Source organism: Felis catus, chromosome A3 (genome assembly GCF_018350175.1).
Source record: "Felis catus isolate Fca126 chromosome A3, F.catus_Fca126_mat1.0, whole genome shotgun sequence".
Lineage (NCBI taxonomy): Eukaryota > Metazoa > Chordata > Mammalia > Carnivora > Felidae > Felis > Felis catus.
Genome location: NC_058370.1, coordinates 70518193 through 70543278, shown reverse-complemented (window position 1 = coordinate 70543278; position 25086 = coordinate 70518193). Strand labels below are relative to the sequence as shown.

Sequence of the window (25086 nt, the reverse complement as noted above, 5' to 3'; positions counted from 1 at the left end):
CATGTTGTCAGGATCTGTAATTCCTATGGTTTGACACCACATTGCAGATATTTAAGTATTATACAAGAGATCACCAAAGTGTTCAGGTGAATGAGGAAGGAGAACAGAATAAATTGGAAAAAGTTGATAACGGTAGATTAGTTGGTGATAATTGATAATATTTTCCCATAATTAACCACAAATACTAAACTGGTAGAATTACTTTTTTTTGCTTTTAGAGTGGATTTTTCAAAATATGGAGTCACAAAACTGACCTAAGTAACCACTTCATTTGAGTCTATTCACACATGCCACTAGAATTTAAAAACAGTATTTTATCTCAGAAGTGTATTTTATCTCAGAAGTGTATTTTTTTAAACTCACCAATGTGGCCGTATGACGACAGTGAAATGTCATGTATTTCCAAAGGAAATTCATTGTTTTGGCAGAGGCCATTCATTCGGTATTTCTGATTTGCAATTTTAGTGGATGATGATGTGCAATGCCAGGTTTTCCCTATCACCCTTGTCCTCTCACAAAGACAGCCACCTTGCCCAAAATCATGCTTGATTACTGGGAGGCATCCCACATGCAAACACTGCTTAATATGGGACATGAAGGTCAGACCTTCTTGCCTCAGGTTGGGACAGATCTGCAAGGTTACTCCAAATGCCAAGTACTTTGTAGCATTGGTTAAAATCTTTGGTGTGACTTTATGGCAGATCAACTTCTCCCTCGGCCTAATTTTGCTTCTCTCATGCCACCACAGAGAGCACTGCCCAGTAACCTTTCTGCATACAAATCTTTATCAGGGTCTGAAATTTGTCTTTCTCTTCCTTGCAAACTAAAATTTTGAGTGCTGAGATACACAAGTTCCCCTTTCATGAATGCTGGCAGAAGAAACAAGGCTTCTGTTTCAGAGGCATATGAAGTTATTACTCATGGCAAAGCAAACGGCATGAGAATAAAAACTGAGTCAGTTCTCCTATAGCCCTCAAGTCCAATACAGTGGCAAAATTAAGGGTCTAGCTGGATGTCCGCACACACAACGCATTTCCTTACAGAAGAGGGACACTGAGCTGGGGAATGTAGCATTTTACAATAAGCACTGAATAAACTTGTTCTTTTTCACGGGGCTGATTATGTCATGCCTCAGGATTTGTTTTCACATACACAACTCTGAAAAACGTCGTGTTTAAACAGTGGTCAGAGCCCCACATTCTAGGCCCAGCCAGCAAAAATATGCAGGATTGCTCAGGACCAAGCGTGGATTTCTTCTACTGATACTCTGCATCAGATGTGCCTCCCAGGAGCACCAATCTATGGAAACAATACTCCCTGTAAAATGGACACACCACATAAGTACTTTTTCAGCCCACACTTTGTTATTCATTTTTCTCATTATCATCTAAAATGATAAATCAGTGGTCTTAAATGGGAAAAACCGGAGAAAGGGATCAAGAGGTGCATCCTTCCAGGGGCACCTGGGTGGCTCAGTCAGGGAAGCCTCGGGCTTGGGCTCAGGTCATGAACTCTCGGTTTGTGAGCTCGAGCCCCGCATCAGATTTTGTGCTGACAGCTCCGTGTCTGGAGCCTGCTTCCGATTCTGCCCCTCCCTTGCTCATGCTCAGTCTCTGTCTCTCAAAAATGAATAAACATTAAAAAAAAAAAAAGAAAATTAAAAAAAAAAAAAAGAGGTACATCCTTCCAGTTTCAAAATAAATAAGTTACAGAGTTGTGATGGACAGCACAGGGAAGGAATATGTAACATTGTAACAACTTTGTATGATGACGGTAACTGCACTCACGTAAATATAGAACCACTATGTTTTATCTCTGAAACTAATCAATACTATATGTCAGTTATTCTTCAATTAAAAAATCTAAAATGATGTATCAGTTGTCTTAATATTCTTTAAAAATTACACAGCTGTACTATGGGCTAGTGAGGAGGGCCTTCACGTCCACGTCACGCACCACTTCTAAACGCTGTTTGTAACATACACTTGACCCTTGAACAAGTTTGAACCGCCCGGGGCCACTTACCCGCAGACTTCTTTCCATTAAGATAGCACAGTACCGTACCTGTATTTTCCCTTCTCGTCCTCATGGGTTTCTTAATACTGTAAGAATACAGTATATAGTACATATGACACCCAAAATATATGTTAGTTGACAGTTTATATTATCCCTAAGGCTTCCAGTCAACAGTAGGCTATTAGTAAAGTTTTTGTGGAGTCAAAGTTATGCAGAGTTTCTGCTGTGCTGGTTGGCGGCCCAACCCCGTGTTCTTCAAGGGTCAGCTAAACACACTCCGTTGTTGTTTTTTATTCACCTGAGTTACTCGGTGCCGGCGGCCCAGGTACCGCACTGGTCTGTGAAGAGTCTTGTTCACGCTGTGAAGTAAATCTGTCTACATGGTCACGTTCCCCTCACAGACTCAACACCTCAGCGAGGCGGCGCCTCAGGCAGGCCCGCCAGGACGGGTGTTCTAGCTTCCGCCCAAAGGTCGCGCGGCTCCTGAGGCAAGCACGGGGAGTGAACTGCGCACGCGCTGAGCACAACGCTGTAGTCCTGAAAGCGCTACTTACTTCCTGCCCGAGCCGGCCCGGCCCGCTGGCTTCTGGCCTGGAAGCCCTTGGCCTGAATCCCTCCTCTGCCCAGGTCCCAGGCCTCAGCGACACCATTGTGCCCCTCCATTCTGAGATGTACATCCTCCAGGTCAGTGTATACATTTGTAAAATTGTTAAAGTTGCCGGATGGAAAAAATTAGCAACATACTGTACTTACAAAGTGGTAATAATCACTAATAACATTGGAGTTACTCTACATCATCTCAATTCTGAGATATTTGCCTAAATGCTTCCCATAAATTAATGAAATTCTGTATCTTAAGTCCTGCGGAGGCATTTATACTGATGACAATAATTTCCTTATGTGAACAAGGGGAAGAAAAACGTATCAGCTTTGATTTTTGTCTGGAAATGTGCATTTTTATTTCTCAAACAAAAACAAAAAAAGGAACACGTGTCTTGAATGATGCTTAGCTACTATTGTAAACTACAATTTCTCTTGAAGTTTTCTATGAAAACTATGAAAACTCTATTTCCCTGAAAATATATCAGCCTCAAGTTCTTTTTATGTAGTTTGGAAGAGCATCTAAAGATTATATTTTCTAGCATAAGGAAGAAATTTAGTGATATTATAAAGAAGTATTAAAATTAACAGGAAATGTATAGCAGACCTGTGATTGGGATGTTTCAGTGGGAAGAAGAGTGTTCATGGAAAAATACTTTGGAAAGGAGGAACAAAAGTTAGAATAGAGCCAATGATTAACTGTGTTGTACATACTCCCGTGCTTATTATTAAGTTTACTTCCTTTTTTAATCTAAATAGATCTAATTGAAATAGATTCTATCCTAAATAGGAAAGGACTTGCAATTTTTAGCGGGTTAGGATTGTGACCAGGTTTCAATCTAGTGTGTTGCTCTAGATTTGTGATGCACAAGTTCAGGATCAGGTTTAGATATAGCTGGGAAAGAAAAACAAAAACAAAAAACAAACAAAAACAAAAACAAAAAAATGAGCAAGCCCAGAGTGATTTGACCAAATTCTTGGCATGATTCATAGAATATCCCTATAATAGGAGGTTGAGTGAGTCTTGTTGCTGGAACTAGCTAACAGGGTCCAGAGCTGGAATCAAAGAGATTCTGACATTATCGTGGTAGAGACATGGCAACGGTTTGGGGCCAGAGCCAGTCTAGAGCCTACTCAGAAATGGGAAATCCAGCTCTACCACAATCAAATTACACTCAGTGTTCAGTTCCTTTGAAAAGAGTTTTGAAACCCTTTATTCATATCGACTGCCTATGCCAGTGGGCAAAATTTCTGAGCCCCTGCTCCAGAGTTGAAAGAGGGACAATGCCGCCCTTCTATTTAAGGGACACCCCTCCATTATAAAGCTGTAGGGTGGTCTTCTCAGCTTGCCTCTTCATATATTTAACTTTTGCCTTATGAATGAATTGGGGTAAGGGTCTGAAAACTCATAGCCTGGGGGTATATCCTCTGCTCTGTGTGAGATGGATTGAGGAAGGGAGCCCTCAACCTTTTACCGCACTCAGTAAGAATTTAGCCTTGGCAACTTGTAACTGGGAGGTGGATAAGAGAAATTCTGGTAGCCTGTCCTTCATGTTGAAATACCATATCTCTTGACTGGGAGGTCAGGGAGAAGGAGCTGGGCTTTCTTGGTCACAGTGCCTAGATTGGAGCTTCTGTCATTACACTCTTTTATTTCTATTTTTTTAATTCTCAACTAAACTGTATTACTTTATTAGAGATAAACAGCCATTATCAAGGGTCAGGGCATAGAAGGGAGAAAGTAGGGCCTGCTCCTTGGCTGAAGAGCAACCTGGAAATGTTGTTGATGGGAGAAATTTAGGTCAGAGAGACCAAGCATGGGTCTGTGCTTACTGTCCAAGGGAAGAGAGAATGGAGGAGTGAGGGAGCAGATCATGGTCAAAGTGCTATAGACACTAGCTGTTCTTACCAAGACTTAGCAGATTTTCTAAACTAATATTTCTTAATTTTCTTTATGTCCTCATGACCATTTGCACAGACTTTAAATGGTTATCTTTTTTTATGCTTTTCACCAGTTATCACTGGGTCTGCAGGGCTATTTAAGCTGCCGTCCCAGATATCTAAATTTGGTAAGGGCATTCTTAATAAAGGCATTGGAGCAAATTCCAAATTTTGAGGAATAGTTGAAACATCAAGTATATCAAGCAACATGAATTGAGCCAACCAACTCAAAGCAGTTTATTTTATTCTCAAAAGCTTCAAAAATGATCCTGATTCCAACATTTTTTGTTCGTTTGTTTGTTTTTTGTTTTTTTTTTGTGAGTCAGTCTTGGACATTTCCGAATATATGATCTAAAATTATTGATATTAATTTTGTCCTGCCCCAAATGCTATTTTATCTTAATAAATTATGGTCTATAATTTATAAATTTAAACTAAATTTAATATATATTCATTTGTGTGCAAGATGGCACAAAGGGTAGTTGTGCTATATTACAAGATATCTGGGGACTGAAAATACAGAACTTCTGTGTTGGTTTTTTTCCTACCCCTGTGATCTGAGTGACTTTGCATGGTTGTTCTTTCACATTGTACCATTAACTAAAACTTGAGATTTGACTAGATGATCTTCAGGTCAGTTGGAACTCTTAACCCCATTCAATTCTATGAGATAATAGCCTGACATCCAGGTAAAAATGTTGAGGAGAGAGCTGGAAATAAGGGGTTAGAAGTTGACCAAGAGTTCGGAAGTAGAGATTTATATTATGGTTGATTATTATTGATTTTGTATTTAAAAAACCAAGAAACAAGGATAGGTTTGCTCTTGTAGAAGGACAAATCAAAGAAGAAAATCACCAGAAAGACAGACAGAAGTACAATGAAAATTGAGACCTTTTAAAGTCTTGGAACTTAAAGGTAGATAATTTCAACCAGAAAAACTGATCAATAATGTCAAGAGACAAAAATATCCATAGCAGAGTTGGACAAAAGGACATTTGACCTAACAGTTGTATACTGTGTGTGATGACAGTTTTGAAGAGTAAGGAGGATAGCAGTAAGTTTTTGGAAAATAAAGGAAAATCTGAATAAGGAAGAAATAAAAAACATTCATTATAAAAGAAACAGGAGTGGTAAGACTAGGCTTTGGAGCTTAGTGTACATATATGTTTTAAGGTAACTAATAGCTGTACCATTTGAAATAAGTTTAATAGTCCTTCTCCTGAATTAAGCTTTTTGTATGTTAGAGGGAATCTACTATTTATATCATTCTTCGAAGTAGTATATAATTGATTTTGCAATGAGCATGTTTTTGTGTTTTCAAGGAAGATTCTATTACACTACCTTTATCCTGTTTTTTTAGAGTGCATCTTATTTTTTGTGTAATTCAATCACTTATTATATATGAATACAGTTATATTTGAATTACTATATATGAAAATGATCTGGATAATTATTTGATTAATTTTTCCTTGACAGAAATGGGATATTCAAAATTCTATAATGATTTTAAAACAATGTGCTACAGCCTACACAGTTTGATTTTAAAAGTGATTCAAATGTATGTAATTGTTACTGGTTTTGTTTTTTTTTGTTTTGTTTGTTTTTGGAATTTACCACAACCCACATATTGGTAGGCTGTAAACTTCAGTTTTCTTCAGCCTTCTTTCTTGGCAAGATTTCCTGTAACTGCAACTATTGATACAAAACTCCAAATTACTTCACTGATTTTTCTTCTTTCCTAGTGAAACAACATCTTATTGATTCTTAGAGCTTGTTCCATTTTAAGTGGCTTATCTAGGAAAAAAAATATTCTTTTATGGGTATAATCTTTACACCTTTTTTGACCTGGAAAAGAAAGTATGTAGGAAAGATGCAAGATCAATCTTTAAGCATTTGAAGGGCTATCAGACAGCAGGTGAATGTTCAAAGGGTAGAACTCAGTCAAATCAGTGGAAGCTGCATCTTTTGGCTCAGCATAAGGAGCTTCATAACAATGCAATCAATAGCCTCCAGGGAGAGCAAGTTCTGTCTGAGTGACGCTGAGGATCATCTGTTATTCATTCTGTAGAAGAAACAAGAAACCCCCTGGACAAGGCAAGAGGCTGTAGCAGGAATAGAAAGTTTGCACTCAAACACCACTTAAAAAGTTATCTCATGTGAACCTCTTACATTTACAGATGAGATTGAATGAAGGGAGTCTGATGATTTAAATTAATGAGCCCCTAATCTAGTTTATTGTTAGAACCACCTGCCATGTTCTGTGTGCCTGTATGTGTGTGTTGGTATCGGGGAGTGATGGCTGGTTAACAATTTACTGACTCACCACAAGACTACTCAATTGGAATTTCTGACTGGATATGAAATGTGATTTTGAAGATCAATGAAGTTTGGGAACCATTGATACCACTAAGAACACTAGGTTCCTAATCATATCATTTTTATCATTTTGATAAATGATCTTTTTATCATTTGACATTGTGTAAGTCCCTTTCATGTAATATCTATGAATTTTGTCTTCAAAACAGTATTTCTCTAGGGGCACCTGGGTGGTTCAGTCAGTTAAGCATCTGACTCTTGATTTCAGTCAGGTCATGATCTCACTCAAGGTTCTGCACATTCAATGTGGGGCTGCTTAAGAGTCTCTCTCTCCCTCTCTCTGCCCCCCCCCCCCCATGTGCTCCCTCTCAAACAAAACAAAACAAAACAAAACAAAAAACAGTATTTCTCAAGTCGATAGAATTTGTGATCTTCTTATTTTAAAATGGATCAATTTAAGTTGTCCATTTAGGTTTCATCTAGTTTTAATTAGAAATTGTTCTATGAAATAATGAAATTAGGGCACCTGGGTGGTGCAGTTGGTTAAGAGTCTGACTCTTGATTTAGGCTCAGGTCATGATCTCACAATTTGTGAGATCAAGCCCTGAGTCTGCTGTCAGCGCAGAGCCTACTTGGTATTCTTTCTCTCCCACAACCCCCCCCCGCCCCTCCCCTGTGCGCACTCTCTCTCTCTCTCTCTCTCTCAAAAATAAATAAACTTAAAAAAATGATGAAATTAATAAGAAACCATCTTAATGTGAGTGAGGCCAACAAACCATATTCAAAGTAAATGAATGAATCAATGCAATAAAATGGATACAAGCAGATTTTAATCAAAGAGCTGTTAACACAGAAAGAAACGTTTACTGATTTATATCTATTTTTTGTCAGGTCATATAATTATTTCACTTGTTCTTCCCTTTGACTTTAATAGCTGCTGGTTTCTGCTCTTTACTAAGTCTGGTTTTTTTGTTGTTGTTCTTGTTTTTTATCATAACCAACTCTTGAGTATCCTTTATCATTAATTCCTCCTTGTCTGTTACGCCATTAACTCATTAAGGAGTGGGATTCTAGTTTATGTGAGCCCTGCTTGAGAGATCATGCTAGAAATTGGATAAGATATAGCATAGGTGGTTTGACAATGCTGAGTTCAGAGGAAGTTTTATAAACTATAAGTCTTATATACTATAAATGTGCGGTTCCTCTATATTATGTATGTTTCATTCAGTTATTTGATGATCATAATGCTGTTTTTTTAATTTTTTTTAATTTTAGTATTTATTTATTTTTGAGACAAAGAGAGACAGAGCATGAATGGGGGAGGGTCAGAGAGAGGGAGACACAGAATCTGAAGCAGGCTCCAGGCTCTGAGCTGTCAGCACAGAGCCCAATGCAGGGCTCGAACTCACAGACCCTGAGATCATGACCTGATCCGAAGTCAGATGCTTAACCGACTGAGCCACCCAAGCGCCCCCCATAATGCTGTTTTTAATGGAACTTGTTATTTGATACCACTAAGTCTTTCTTAAACATTTTTCTCTTAAGGCTGTATTTTACTTAAACTTTGTGTTTAACTAGTGTATCTAAGTATAAACGCTTACATAAATCTCATTTCTTATGTAACCTTAGAAAGCTAGATAGTTTCATTGATCTTCAGTTTCCTCACCAGTAAAATGATTGGATTTCTCTTCTCCTTATCTGGTGAGCCTCATTCTTGCTAATAAGGCATTCCCTTGAAAGACCTTACTCAAGCAGAACTATTAGCTTACAGTTACAACTCATTAATTGGCAAGTGCCTCAGTCAGGAAAACAGCACATTCCCTTCAATTCCCTAGGATGGGAAGTCTTTAATTTGCAATATTCCAATGTCATTCATTCATATCTTCCTGCCTATTTAGTCATACCTACCTACCATATGCATTATCCACTATTAACAATTTCTTTAGTGCTTTAGGACAATGATATATACAAAAACCTTCCCTCCATGTAACTACACTAAGTCAATCTTCTGGTCCAAATGGAGCTGCTGTCACATTTCCCTGTTAATTTGTAATTGTCTAGGTTCTCAATTGTTTTGGTCCAGAATCTTGAAGTGGTGTTCTTTTTTTTTCCAGTGCATTTTAAACATATCTCTAGCTTCATATATTACTGTTCCACCTCACAAGTTTTAACTGATTGTCAGTTTTCATAATGTGTCAAGGAGAGCCAGCCATTTACACATTCTACACTGCCTATCAGTCAGTCCTTATGAAGCTGAAAATGGTGTGAAAATGTCATTGTTCACCAGGTAAGTTGAAAAAGCACCTGTTAAAATTTTCATCATATTTTTAGAGCAACAATAACCAACAGAGAAGGTGGTATAACACACATACCTGTACATTTGATGTTTTTAGTTATTTTACTTAAGAATAGCAATAACTTTTCTGTAGTCAGTATATATAGATGAAGTTATTAAAATGTTAAAAATAAGATGTATGAATATTCTCTATGATTTAAAAAATAAAATCTACCTATAATGAATTACAACAGTCATATGCAAAGTACCTCAAGAGACTTAATAGTTCCATTGTTGGTTTGAGCATATTAGCTTATTAAGATACAGATACAAGTCAGAGAGGGACATGACCAGTGCTTATTTATTGTCTATGGATGGATCAAAAAAGCACATCCACAGATACGCTAGTAGTGGCCTCAGCTAATGGACTGGGAGTGATACAGCCCTTTGGGAAAGCATTCGTATTTTGAGATGATTGTGCACAAGCCTGATTCTGAAATGTATTCTTATTCTAAGTAGGCTTGTCTAAAGTAAGACTAGTCTGGTTATTCAAAAAATTTTCTCCCTTTTGTTGGTGATAATTCTCATAGAAAACTAATACAATAGTGTGGAGAAACTGGGACTGTCATATAGATGCGACTATTTTAAGTATTATGAGAGGTATGTGTATAATTTAATACCTTGGTTTTGTGAACTTATAGATTAGTCATGTAATTTTGGTAAATGGGAGTCTTCCCTTGAGAAAAAAAAATGTATTGTCATTTTACTTACAGAAATGAGGCTTCTGATGAGATCTTGTCATTTGTGACAACATGGATGGACCTAGAGGGTATTATGCTAAGTGAAATAAGTCAGATATAGAATGGCAAATGCCATATGATTTCATTTATTTGTGGAATCTCAGAAGCAAAACTCTTTTTAAAAAATATTTATTCATTTATTTTTGTTTGTTTGTTTGTTTAGAGAGAGAGAGAGAGAGAGAGAGAGAGAAGTAATTGGAAGTTTGTGTCTCTGTCCTGTTTATTTTACCCATCCTCCCACCCACTCCCCCTCTGGCAACCACAAGTTTGTTCTCTGTATTTAAGAGTTTTACTTCTTAAGGACATAAGTTGTTTCAGTGTCCAACTCTTGATTTTGGCTCAGATCATGATCTCATGGTTCACAGGTTCAAGCCCCACCTTGGGCTCTGCATGGACAGTGCAGAGCCTGCTTGGGATGCTGTCTCTCCCTTTCTTTGCCCCTCCCCTACTCACTCTCTCTTTCTCTCTCTCCAAATAAATGAATAAAGTTTAAAAAAATGTTATACAATAAATAATTCATGGAGATGAAGTGTATATCACAGGGAATATAGCCAATAATATTGTAATAATTCCGTATAGTGACAGATGGTGACTATACTTATCATGGTAAACACTGAATAATATCTAGAATTGTCGAATCAATAAGTCATACACCTGAAACAAATATAACATTTTATGACTATTATATCTTAATAGTAATAATAAAGGAGCCTCCTGGAAGAGAATATTCAGCTCACCCATTGGGTTTCAAGTCAATGAACTAACCTGATGAACAGCAAAACTAGCAAATTGTTTCTAGTTTAAAAAAATAAATAAAAACAGTCTTCTGAATACTTAAGACTGATCTGGAAAGTGATAATCCTGAGTCTATGAGACTTCTTGGGAAATCCTTTGATAGTCTTTCTCCCAGGAATGAAAACCTTAGCTATATATACTTATTTGGGATTTTTAACTTTCACATTTTGCATCAAGATGAGGGCTTTCAAGTTCACAAATGCTTTATTCAACATTTGGCATTCTTTATTCTTTTCTCTTGTCCTTTCTTACTCATGAATGAAGTGGATCTTCCTGTACAAAATTGCATTCTTCATAGCATTTGACAGTAGTTCTATGCTTGTTTGTTATATGTATTTTAATCACTGATTTATTTTAAGCTATGCAAAATGTTATTATTGCTTTCTGCAATAAATATCCAATTTATTTTTTTTGTCATTCTGTCTTCATGTTATAGCTATCACTTAGGATCATTTCCCTCATACCTGATATATTAGTATTTTGTCCAGTGCAAGTCTGATTGTGATAAACTCTCTCCATTTTTTTTGGTCTAAAATATCTTTCTTTTACTCTCACTTTGAAGATAATTTGACTGATAAAGACCTTTAAATAGGACATCTCTCATCCCACCTCCAAAATTTGAAGATATCCTATTGTCATCTAAGACAGAAGGCAATGCTTCATTGATAAGTTGTTTCATTGTTGTATTGAGAAATCAGTAACTGTTCAATAACTGTTGCTGGGAAATTGGAAAACACATGCAGAGTAATTGCACTGGACTCCTCCATTTTATACCACTCACAAAAATTAACTCAAAATGAACTAAAGAGGAGCCTCCTGGGTGACTCAGTTGGTTAAGCATCCAGCTTCAGCTCACGTCATGATCCTGCAGTTCATGGGTTCGAGCCCTGAGTTGGACTCTGTGCTGACAGCTCAGAGCCTGGATCCTGCTTTGGATTCTGTGTCTCCCTCTCTCTGCCCCTCCTGTCTGTCTATCTCTCTCTCTCTCTCTCTCTCTCTCTCTCTCTCTCTAAGATAAACATTAAAAGAAAACAGAAAATAATTTTTTTTAAATGGACTAAAGACTTAAATATAAGACCTGAAACCATAAAACTCCTGGAGGAAAACACAAGAAAAAAGTTTCTTGACATTAGTCTTGGCAAAAGCTTTTTGGATATGACACTCCAAGATTGTCAACAAAAGCAAAAATAAGTAAGTTAGACTATATCAACCATAAAAGCTTCTGTAGAGCAAGAGATATAGTCAACAAAATAAGAAGGCAACATAAGGAATGGGAGATACTATTTGAAAACCACTTATCTGATTAAGGGTTAATATCTAAACTATATAAGTACCTTACACCTCTCAATAGAAAAAAAATAATAATCTAATTGAAAAATGGGCAGAGGACCTGAATAGACTTTTTTCCAAAGAAGACACACAAATGCCCAACAGATCACTAATGCTCAAGATCACTAATCATCAGGGCAATGAAGTTTAGAACCATAATTAGATATCACCTCCTACCTTTAGAATGGCTATTAATAAAAACTCAAGAAATAAAAGGTGTTGGTGAGGGTGTATAGAAAAAGGGACCTTTGCATCTTCTTGGTGGAATGTAAATTGATACAACACTATGGAAAACAGTATGGAGTTTCCTCACAAAATTAACAATAAAACTACCTGATGATCCAGCAATTTAACTTCAGTTTATGTATACAAAGGAAGTGAAATCAGGGTCTCACAGGGGTATCTGTACCACCCCCATGTTTATTGCAGCATTATTCACAATAGCCAAGATACAGAAACAGCTAAAGGTCCATTAGTGGATAAATAGAAAAAGACGATGGTGTGCATATGTATGGATTGTGTGTGTGTGTGTGTGTGTGTGTGTGTGTGTGTATTTATATATAACGTAATATTGTTTAGCCATGAGAAAGAAGGAAGTACATTTGCAACAACATGAATGGATTTTGAGAGTATTATACCAAATGAAATAAATTAGAGAAAAATAAATATTAATGATCTTATTTATGTATGAGTGTATAAAAGCCTAACTCATAAAAACAGAAAATAGCATGGAGGTTTCTGGGGGGTGGAGGTCGGTGAAATGGGGAGATGTTGGTTAAAGGATACAAACTTCCAATTATAAGATGAATAAATTCTGGGGATCTAACATATAGCGAGGCGACTATAATTAATAATATTGTATTATTTATTTGAAAGTTGCTAAAATACTACATCCTAAGTATTCTCATCACAAAAAAGAAATGCAATTAAGTGAGGTGATGGAAGTGTTAAGTAATCCTACTGCAGTAATCATATAAGTATATGAAATCATCATGTTGTACACCTTAAATTATACAGTGTTATATGTCAATTATATCTCAATAAAATTGGGGGAAAAACTGGGCTTCGATCTTTTAGAGAACAATTCTGTTTCTGATTCACCCTCATATTTAGGGTACAATACTTTGTTGTTCTAGATGAAAGCCTAAGGGATTTATCTGCTTCCTTTCTCACCTTCACAGGCTTTGAACCCCAGTGTTTGTCACCAGTGATGAGTCTCTCAGAACTGTTCAACTGCTCAGGTCTCTCAAGAATCTCTTCTAGCACTGGCCTATATCTCTAGAGGAATAACACCCCTCCTCCCAATTTGCACTCACATTTTCTGTTCTCTCATATCATATTATCCATTTCCTCTGGAACTTGCCCCCAGTAATTCTTCAGCACTTTTGAAGCTCTGATAATTTCAAATAGATATTTTAATTTTTTTCAGATTTTCTAGTTATTATTTTCAGGACAATTGGTCTGATGTTTATCTCTATATCACAGAATGTTTTATTTATTTATTTATTTATTTATTTATTTATTTATTTTTTATTTTTTATTTAAATTTCAGTTAGTTAACATACAGTGTTATATTACTTTCAAGTATATAATATAGTGATTCAACAGTTACATATAACACCCAGTGCCCATCACAAGTGCCCTCCTTAATCCTCATCACCTATTTAACCCATCCCCCCACCCACAATTCACCTCTATATCACATAGCTTAAGCCAGTCTAAATATGTAGCAAAAATACATGTTTGTTAAACAAAATTGCTATTTTACAAATGATGTAGCCATTGTATAAAGCAAAAAGTATAAGTACCTTTTTCAAATAACATAGTAGCTAGCATCAAGACTAAGATCAACATCTGGGTTTTTTTATTTGCTTTTTTACTATATCATGCTGTCCTCCTTAAAAACACTCAAGAGTGTCCTCTTTAAGGAGTACCCAAGCTACATCTTTCTCATCCTTGTTATTGCAACCACACCACACCAAAACAAAACAAAAATCCCATCAGCAGTACTCTTTTATTTGTGCTTTATTATATATTAATATTTCCATGTAATTAAAATAAATTCTCAATGCTAGCAATATTGCAATAAAACTGCTATACTATTATATTGTTCAATGTGTAATATCCATGAAAATGAAGCAATTATGGAGTGCCTGCGTGGCTCATTTGGTTAAGCATCCAACTCTGGATTTTGTCTTGAGGTCATGATCCCAGGGTTGTGGGATCAAGCATTGTGTCCACCCAGCATAGAGCCTACTTAAGATTCTTTCTCTCCCTCTCTCTCTGCCCTTCCTCTCTCTCTCTCTCTCTCTCTCTCTCTCTCTCAAAAATAAATATTTTTAAAAAATGATGTAATTATATATATTTCTAGAGATCTGTGGTTCTCCAGAGGTATTCTTAGTACTCTACCCATTAAATCCCCAGTTTCTTCTCTCAGCATTTTATGGGAATTTACATAAATGGGAACTTACAAAATGGCAAAATATTCTAAGCATTGACATAGATGTAATGCAAATTCCTGAGAAGAGGGAATTTAGACATCCTGTAAAGTAGGACTGCAAAAACAAAACAAAACAAAACAAAACAAATGCATCTAATGGAGGAATTGATTTTTACCAAGTTCCCTTAAGCTCTAAGATCTAAAAGCTCACTCAAATGTATTCATATAAAATGTGTGATATATTGTCAAGTCATGGACATCTCATAGAAATGTAACTTGGGTGCTACATACAGCTGGACCTCATAAAAGTCATACCCTGAAAGGTGGGAACCAGGGTTATTTTTGTAACATAGAAAAGCTACATGGTCTCTCTTTGTCGCTGGCATCTCTCCTTCCCAGTGTGAGTCTTTTCAGCTCACCTTGCTTTGCAGTCAGTTCCTACTTTGTTCTTGCTTTCCCATATGGTTAGCTTCCTTGTGAATTAGGAATGCCTTTACAATTCAAGTCTAAACTCTACCTTATTCAGTTAACATTTTCAAAGGAGGGAAACTAGATCTTAACTAGAGAAATAAGGGCCTGATCCAAGTTAGGTGTTATCTTTGGTCTATCACTCTTGCCTAGGGATAGTAAACATTGGGATTAGGATAATATTACTATGGCTGCATGCTAAAGGTTGTGGGCACTTGGCTCCAGATGAGGTTATCTTTTACGATGAAATAGAGAGGGATATGATATCAGCTCTCTTGATTCTGGACTCTAGGCCAAGCTAACAGGGTTCTTGGCTTTGCCCTCAGCATGTAGGTCAAGTTCACAGTATTGCCCCCAGGCTTATTATGTCAGAAAATGCTTTTATCTCGAACACCTGGGGTTTTATTTTGTTTTAAATTTAATCCCCTTACCTGTGATATGTACTTTCCAATTCTCCATAAATTCTGTAAGCCCCACCAGCAGGTTGCTGTTACTGACCTACCTCTAATGAGGCATTGAAATTAACAACCCAGGGTTAGAGAATTTAAGTAAAAGTGTATGGTGTGTATGGAATTTGCCAAGAGTTTTGTTTAAAGCTGTCGAAATCCTTGCCTATGGAAATATCCTTGTAACTAGACTGGAAGGAGCCTTTCTCTTAACATACAGTGTGAACTGAACCTTATAATGGGCAGTTTTAATACACTATTTCATTTCATAATCACAGAAATTGTAAGATATTTATTATTATCTGCATTTGGGGATTAGGAATAGCAATTCTAGGCTTGAATCCAAGTTCTCCAGCTCACCATCTATGTTTCCTCAGAAAGATATTAAAGTCCATTAGTCTCAATTTCCTCTTCTGTAAAATGGTGGTGATAGTACCTATAATATAGGTTTAATGTCAAGATTAAATGATAAAAGTATTTAAATTTACTTACATATAATAGATACTTAAGCATTCCCTTGCCTTTTGCTCAATGATTTTAAACAATATAAATTTATTTAATGAATCATCTGTTACCATCTCTTTCTTGGGCTGTGTTGTTACTACTTTAGCAGGGAAAATATTTCTGTGATCTTTTTTATGTATTTATATACTCAAGACCATTGATATCAATTTGAGTACTAATTGTATTAACCTGTTTGGGATATTAAAGAAGCTGTTTAATCATAGGATTAGTAAAGTCTTTAAAATTTAGGTAAAGGGTTTATGATTCTACAGTATCATCTTTTTTTCCCAGTGTTTTACTATTCATAAATGTCAGCACTGTTTTCTCTAAATTTACCATTAGCTCTGATGGTTTTACATTGGTCACACCGTAATCAAATTATTGTGATGTTGTAAATCCAGAATAATTCATGTACCTTTAGATTACTTAAAAACTTCTTTGTCAACTCATTCTGTTGGAGCAGAAAACATATCAGATCATTCTCATATTATGGCACATGTAAATACGATTACTAGAAGCCATGTGTCCTAGTCAATGATTTATTTTCTTTAGTATGCTTCATCTTCTATGGGAAATTCATTCCAATTTAGTATGGGAAACAGGTTCTTGCTTCAAGCTTTCATACTGCCTTCAGATCTTATTTCCTCCTAATAACCTTTTCTGAAAAATGTATTCACTCATATATTTGACATAGAGACATGGGAGATTTGGTTCCTTTGAGAAATTGTGATTTTCATAATCTGGAGTGTTAAGTGCTTAGACAGTGACAGTAGAAAAACCTTCTGAGGTAGCTGGGGCCAAATGGCCAATAGATGATCTAAAAGGTTTACATTTTAATCTGAAGGTGATGGGAGGGCATTGAGTAGGTTAGTGACCTAACTTTTTGAACACTGCATATTTCCTAAGAGCCCTGCACACAGTCTTTTTAAAAAAGATTTCCTGACCACAGTATAAACGATAGAATAGAGCAAGATTGTGAGCTATTGCTATAACTCCAGTGCACCTTGCCTAAGACCTGAAATAAGACCTTGACAGAGAGAACATTAAAAAAGAGAAGAAATTAAAGATAGCAAAAGAAAGAGAAGGACAGAGACTGAAAGTCAGATTCTTACCATAAAATCAATGGGAATAACGAAAGCATTTGCCCTCAGGACCAGGCTTGTCAGAAGGTAAGTGCAGGTTTATGAAATAGTGTTCTTACCATATTCCTCTTTTTGTCTGGTCTCTGCTTCAGTTCCTTTACCTTTTCTTCATATTTTCTGAAACAACTTGGTGAAACTTAGGATATCAGAACTAAATATCAAGGGTGCATGGGTGGCTCAGTCAGGTGACTGTCTGACTCTTGATTTCAGGTCAGGTCATGATCTCACAGTTCATGGAATCAAGCCCCACATCTGGCTCAAGGCTGAGCATGGGACCTGCTTAAGATTGTCTCTCCAGCTCTGCCCCTCTGCCCCTCTCCCACTTCCATGGGCTCTCTCTCTCTCTCTCTCAAAAGAATAAATAAATTAATTAAATAATTAACATCAAGCATTTTTAGAATACATATACCTACCTAGCAAACCTAACATTCTTATGTGAATGAGTCTCAATCAAAATGTAGATTTCTGCAACACATACTCCCAGAGTGGATGCTGGTATGATGGAAAGGTGGAGATTTACATTAGAAAGCTCAGAGTGGGGAGAGTGGCTATCTGTTCCAAAGGGGAAGAAAGTAGGAAGAAAGAGGAAAAGAAAGGAGACAGAGGCTCAAATTCCCTGGTTCATTTATTTCTACCAGTTATAGGTCATTGAAGATTGTTGTTCACCCCCTGGCATACTGTTCTTGGTTCAGGGATTCTAAAGAAAACTTCCTGTTAAAATTTTTTCTTCCCCAACCTGCAATCATGGTCTTAAATTTCTATTCAAAATAAAGCCCATTGGGTTAAAGTATTGTTTTTTCAGAAGTCAGAAGATATTTTTGGTAAAAGAAGAGGCCGGAAGATAGACAGGGACCAGAATATATGGGATCCCATGGACCTGATAGAAAATTTCAATTTTAAGAGCAAAATAAAACAGCTGAAGGATTATAAGCAGAAAAATAAAGCTACCTAAGAATATTATTTGATTAATATTTTATTATGGTTGTTTTCTGATTAGAAAGAATAGAAGGGAGATCAGAGAAGAGACTGGGAGATCAGAGACAAGCGAAAGATAATGATATTTTTGATGAGGGCAGTTGTCATACAGATGGAGAAGATTAGAAGGATTTGGGTAATGTTCTGGAATCAGAGACCCCAGGGCTTTCAAATAGTTTGAATGTATGGATTATGAGCAAAGGAGTAATTAAGAATAGCTTCCTTTGTCAATGATGGCTTTGAAAAGAATTACTTCATGGAAGTTGCAGAGACAGAAACCCAGGAGAAGTAGGTTGAGGGGAGAATTGGAAATTGGGAAATAGAAACAATGAGTGAACACTAAGGAGTTTTACTGTGAAAAGAGTAACTGGGGTGGTTGTTGGAAAAAATAAGGGGTTTTGAGAGGATTTTTAAAATTTGAGACCTAATATTTGAATACCCATAAAATATTCATGGAAATCTAATAGAGAGGATGCTAGGAAAAGATGGAAGCATTTTATATTGAAAGAGTGAAAAAAAGTATTTGATTTTTTAAAATTTGCTATTGACAAATTTTATGATGTTTCAAAGAAAATTATCATGGTATATAAATTCTCTTGTGATGAAGTCAGTCTTGCTTTTTAAATCATGAAGAAAGCAAGTTAGAAAGTCATTTGCAAGTCAAGTCCTTCTATTCCCTTCTACATACATCAATATTTTTATTATTTTTATCTCCATTATTCTAGAAGAGGTTTGAGGCAGACTACCCCTTCCTCCTCTACCTATCTTTTCCAATATTACTGAGTTTTGAGTTTGTATGTAAATAATAATGTTATTGATCATTTCATAGTATCTGTGGAAAATGTAAACTGGAAAAAAAAAGGATGTATTGTAAATCAAGATTTGGTGAATTGTTTTTGTTTGTTTGTTTGTTTTTGCTCTTATAGTCTGAGAAAGTGAATTATCTTAGGACATTAGCTCTGCAGAGAGCAGTCCTGATCCATACGTAACCACAGTTGGAGGAATCATAGTATTTGTACTTAATAATTTGGTGTTTTTTATAGTAGATAACCACCGTGTTTGAGTGGGATTGAACTGAATTCATTGCTGATACTTTAGGCAGTAATACAGAATTGCCTGAGGGGATATTTGCAGCTGTTTTCAAGAGCAGTGTGAACTCTGGAAACACTATTACCATAAACAGAACTTGAAGGTCTCAATATTGGGATATGGTTGTGTTAAAATCAAAATGATAAATGCTGTCTCGGTTACACATCCTTCATCCTTAGCCAGAGAGGATTTCTCTTGGGTGTGTTTATGGTATAATTCCTTGATGCATGCACTTGTGGTAGAATAGGGTCATAGTCATCTGCGGCTGTTCGAGAGGACTTTATGTATGCACTATACATTTTAAATGTGCTTGCCTTAAATTTGTAATTCTGTATATGTCTTATGACTCTAAGTCAGTTTTAGCTTTTAAATCCAGACTCTAGATCTATGTATTTAACCTGTGTGTTTGATTAGAAGTTTTATTTGACCTTCTAATTTCACTGTGTTTGATGCTAGATGGATAGAATACAGGTTTAACAAAAGGACTCTTTTTGGTATGAAGATTTAGAAGCTAACTAAAGACTGGATTTCTCTTTTGGCTATAAACCCAAAGCAAAAATGTATCCTTCTTCATTGAATAGAATTGCAAATGCTGTAAAATGTCATTTATAACAACAAAATAAAATCTATAGATTTTTTTTTAAATGTCCCAACTATCATATTTTGGTTTCATTAGTCGTCGTCCTGGATTGCCAATGACTTGAGACACAATTCTAAAATAGTAAAAACACTTTGAATCTCATATCCTTCTACATTCAGTGATTTAATCTTTAGAGACTTTTTCCAAGCCCTAATTTCGTTTGTGAAAATATTTGCTTGTCTAAAAATTAATCATTAGCCACTAGCCATTTGTACAAATAAACAGCTTCTCTGTAAATTTAGTGGGTTTCATACTCTTGAGGGTTAAGTTTTTGGCAGACCAATATCCTATTATTTGTGTTTCTTGGGGACTGTCAGAAGATGACCTTTGGGGAACATATAAAAAGATGGTTAAAATCTTTATAAATAACTGGAGGTGTCTAGATCTAGCCTCTAGTCAAAAAACCACTGTATTATATAGAGATGTCCATGGAAAAAAACATTCTGAAGGACGGTAAAATGACTGGGATTTATTCATCTATTTACTCAGTCAGCATACATACTATCGATTCAGTGACTGTTATGTGTCAAATGTGCTTCCAGGCAAGGGTAATACAGTAGTAAATAGGATAGACAGATTCTTTGCCATCTAGATACTTACATCATAGTGGGAAGATAGACAGTAAACAAATAAATATATACTATGTTAAGCAGAGCTGTGGGTAACTGAAAGCACAGTAGAGGGCATTAGGTATTGTGGTAGTGAGGGTTTTACTATTTTATAAGATTATTTTAAAAGATTTAATTGATAATTAAAGAAAAATTGATTTATTTAATGAATTTCTTGAGTTGGTAATTAAAGAATCAAGAAATTCATGTAGCTTTTGGGAGAAAAACACTTCAGACAGAGACAAAATCAAGTGCCTGAATTTGGAGTGCTTGGCAAATTTGAAAAGTAAAGCAAGGCCAGTATGACTGGACTGTGGTGAAAGAGGAGAGGAGTGGCAGTATATAAGGTTATAAAGATACCAAGGAGGCCTGAACACCTAGGTTTCATAGGTGACTATTAGTATTCTGGCTCTTATTCTAGTAAAATGATTCATCATTGGATGTCTTTGAAAGGAGAAATAATACAGTATGACTTGTATTTCAGAAGAATCACTTTTGTTGCTATATGAAGAATAAGTGTATAAAGGGCAAAGAACAGACACAAAAAAAGGGTTTAGGAGGTTATTACAGTAATTCAGAAAACAGATGATGTTGGCACTAGAGTAAAAAGAAGAGAGCATATTGTATATATCTATTAAGGTTGCTCTAAGAGGGTGCCTGAGTGGCTCAACTGGTTAAAGTTCGACTTCATCTCAGGTCATGATCTCACAGTTCATGGATTTGAGCCCTCCGTGAGGCTCTGTGTTGACATTTCAGAGCCTAGACCCTGCTTCAGATAATGTGTCTCCTCTCTCTCTGCCCCTCCCATGCTCACATGCTGTCTCTTTCTCTTTCTCAAAAATAAACATTAAAAAAAAATTAAAAAGAGGGGAGCCTGGGTAGCTTAGTCAGTTAAGCATCTGACTTCCGTTCAGGTCATGATATCACAGTTTGTGGATTCGAGCCTTACGTGGGGCTGTGTGTTGACTGTTCAGAGCCTGGAGTCTGCTTTGGATTCTGTGTCTCCATCTCTCTTTCTTTCTGCCCCTCCCCTACTTGCTCGCTCTCTCTCTCTCTCTCTCTCTCTCTCTCAAAATAAATAAACGTTGAAAACAAAAATTTAAAAAAAAATTGCACTACTGGATGCAAATGAGGTATGAGGTAATGAGGGGAGAGAGAGGACATGATAGATTTTTATCTACCTAAGAGGAAAACTAAGAGAAAAGGCTGTACAGGAAAAACATTTGTTTCTGGATATGTTAAGTCTGAGATGTTTATTAGACATTTAAATGGAAATATTGAGTGAGAAACTGGAGATACAGGAGTGTGACATTCAAGGCAGGGCTCCAGTTTGTAGATATAAATATGTGAATTATCAGCATATAGGAACTATATTTATGTTTAATGTTTAAAAACTTGAAGATTTTGGGTCACCTCAGTGGCACAGTCAGTTAAGCATCCAACTCTTGATTTTGGCCCATGGCATGATCTCACAGTTTGTGGGATTGAGCCCCGTGTCGGGCTCTGCACTGATAGTATGGAGTGTGGTTGGGATTCTCTCTATCCCTCTCTCTCTGCCCTTCTGCTGATGCTCACACACATTAATAAATAAGTAAACATAAAAAAAAGACTTAAAGATTTTATTATGGTACTACTTTTATAGAGTAGTTAAGGATTGAATCAGGGGACATTTCAGCTTTTAGACATTGAGATTTCTTTTTTTTTTTTATTCTTTTTTTTTTTTCAACGTTTATTTATTTTTGGGACAGAGAGAGACAGAGCATGAACGGGGGAGGGGCAGAGAGAGAGGGAGACACAGAATCGGAAACAGGCTCCAGGCTCTGAGCCATCAGCCCAGAGCCCGACGCCAGGCTCGAACTCACGGACTGCGAGATCGTGACCTGGCTGAAGTCGGACGCTTAACCGACTGCGCCACCCAGGCGCCCCTGAGATTTCTTTAAAAGCAGTTAGCAAAAAGAAATGTACAGAGTGGCTAGTGAGATGAAGCAGTTGTTTGTCAAGAACACACCAGTGGTAAATTATATCTAACTCAGCTGATAGATCAATGAAAAAGGATATTGAGTATTGATCATCAAAGTTGGCCAAATAAAAGTTATTAGGCTGTGAGAGGAAAGTGGTAGAGGGAAAAGAAGGATTCAGAGATAGAGCCCTTCACTTTTTCTTTTCTTTTTTTTTTTTTTTTTTTTGGCACTAGGGAGACTAGTAGTTGTAAATAAAGGATAATTTATATGTGTACATAGAATAGAAAGACTTTACACAATAATTGTATCTATGACCAATATATGATAATTCTGACAGAATAACTTATGTATTATGTTTTTAGGGTACAATACACATTAATACACATTAAAATATTAATTTTACCAAGGTAGTGTTAGAACATTCTTATTAAATCTTTACTCCAGGCCTTCTTACTGCCACTTGTTTTCTAGCTAAGATGTTACCATTCTTTGCCTAATCGACATATTATTTTTGTAAACATTAAAAAAAAAAGTTCATTATTCCAATACCCAACTGTGTAGTGCTTCCCTGGGGTTGAATCTTTATCAAAACATTAGAAAATACCTCCCTCTGTTATGCTCCCCACCTCCATGCTAGCACATGTTTAATAAAAATAACAGTATAGTACAGCCCTCACCATAAATACAAGGTATCACTAGAGATATTTAAAGCCTGTAATGGGCTGGGAGGTAACCATAGCAACAGAAATCTTCACACCCAGTCCAACTACTGACTGTAATAACACAACCTCTTCTATCAAAACCTCTACAGAGGTAAAGGTATGCTCATGTCCAAGCATAAACAAAACTGACCTCAGTATAGTCCGGTACAGCATGTCCAGCTTTCAAGAAATAATTACAAAGCACACACAAAAAAAAACAAAGAAAACATAGTCTGAAAAAGTAATTTACATAATAGGCTCAGATAAGACACAAATGTTGTAGCAATTTGGGAATGTAAAATAACTATGATTATTAAGTAGGAGGTGCTTATGAAAAAGGTAGGTAACACATAGGCAAAGGTAGGTAGCTTCAGCAGAAATATTAAAACCTATATAAAAAAATCTAATGGGAATGCTAAAAATCCAAACCATAGTAACAGAAATGAAGAATGCCTTTCTCAAGCATGTCCCAAGACTCAAAAGAGCCAAGGAATCAGTGATAGCAAGACAATACAAATTACATATACATATGTGTGTGTATGCATGTGTGTGTGTAGAAAGTGGGAGAGGAAGAAGAAAGAGAATTGAAGCATGAAAATGCTCAATTAGGGGTACCTGGGTGGCCCAGTCAGTTGAGCATCTGAGTCTCGATTTCAGCTCAGGTGACAATCCTGGGGTTGTGGCTCCAGCTGTGCGTTGGACCCACTCTAAGCATGGAGCCTGCTTGGGATTCTCTCTCCTGCTTCCTCTACTTCTCTCCTCAGTTTGTGCTCTGTCTGCCTCCTGAGTATGTGTGTGTGTGTGTGTGTGTGTGTGTGTGTGTGTGTATATATATATATATATATATATATATATATATATATATATGTATACTTCCTTGGTCTAATTGAACGTATATACGCTCAATTAGACCAAGGAAGTATATATATATATATATATATATATATATATATATATATATATATATACTCAATTAGACCAAGGAAGTAAAAACAAAAAAAGGAAACAAAAACAAAGAACAAGTTATTCAAGTAGAAAACAGCTAAAAGCAGTAAATTTTAATCCAACTATATTGATATATCAGTAATCACTTCAAGTGTAAGTGGTCTAAACACACCAATTAAAAAATAAAAAACATCAGATTGGATAGAAAAATCAAGTTCGAACTATATGCTATCTACAGGAAACCCAGTTTAGATATAAAGGTACCAAAAAGCTAAAGGAAAAAGATGCTCTGAAAACAAAATAATGAGGTCATGTCAAGGGAGATTGAAGTAGCTCTGAAGGAGGTACCAGTAGCCAACGCTGTAACAATTTGAGAAGAAAAAATAATAATAGTGTGCTATTGGATTACAACACAAAGCATAAAATAAATATTCACACTGATATGAATAAGTAATTAAATAATGAAATGAATAAGTGAATGGGAAAGAGAGGGCAAACTACAGGATGGGAAGTTTAACCCACCCTGTCCCAACCTTGAGTGTAGACTGGACATAGTGACTTATTTCCAAAGAACAGAATATGGGAAATGGAAAAGTAGTAACTTTTTAGTAGAGAAACCTATCAAACATTACCTTATCCAAGTGATCAAGGTTATCATCTCCAGTGGTATTTCAGGTTTATATCATGTACTCACTGAAATGATGGGACGAGAAGGCAACTTCATCTCTGCAGTTTTCTTCTTTAAAATCCATTATACCAGTCTAGTAAAGAGGGAAACATTAGGCAAACCCAAATGAAACAACATTCTACAAAGATTTCAATTACAGTGGAAACAAGGAAAGACTACAAAACTATCCCAGACCAGAAGAGACTAAGGAGTCATGGTGACTGATAAATGTGGTATCCTGAATTGAATCCTGGGACAGAGAAATAACATTACTGGAAAACTAATAAATGTTGATGTCTAAGTTGTAAAAAGTGAATCATGGTAATAGAAAATGTTAGTATCAGTAGGATTGAGTGAGAGAGATCTGAGAACTATCTATATTATTCTTGCAACTCTATGTAAATATCAAATCAGAAAAGTTTATTTTA

The 25086-nt window shown here is 36.2% G+C and overlaps 1 long non-coding RNA gene across 1 annotated transcript in view; it reads left to right on the top strand.

Annotated features, from left to right (window-relative positions):
• Window positions 1-2474: 2474 nt before the first annotated feature.
• The window catches only part of LOC123384456, a 159687-nt gene continuing 137075 nt past the window's right edge, over window positions 2475-25086 (top strand). The window contains exon 1 of the long non-coding RNA XR_006595556.1: window positions 2475-2700. This is a non-coding gene — a long non-coding RNA (uncharacterized LOC123384456). The remainder of the gene's footprint in view (window positions 2701-25086) is intronic.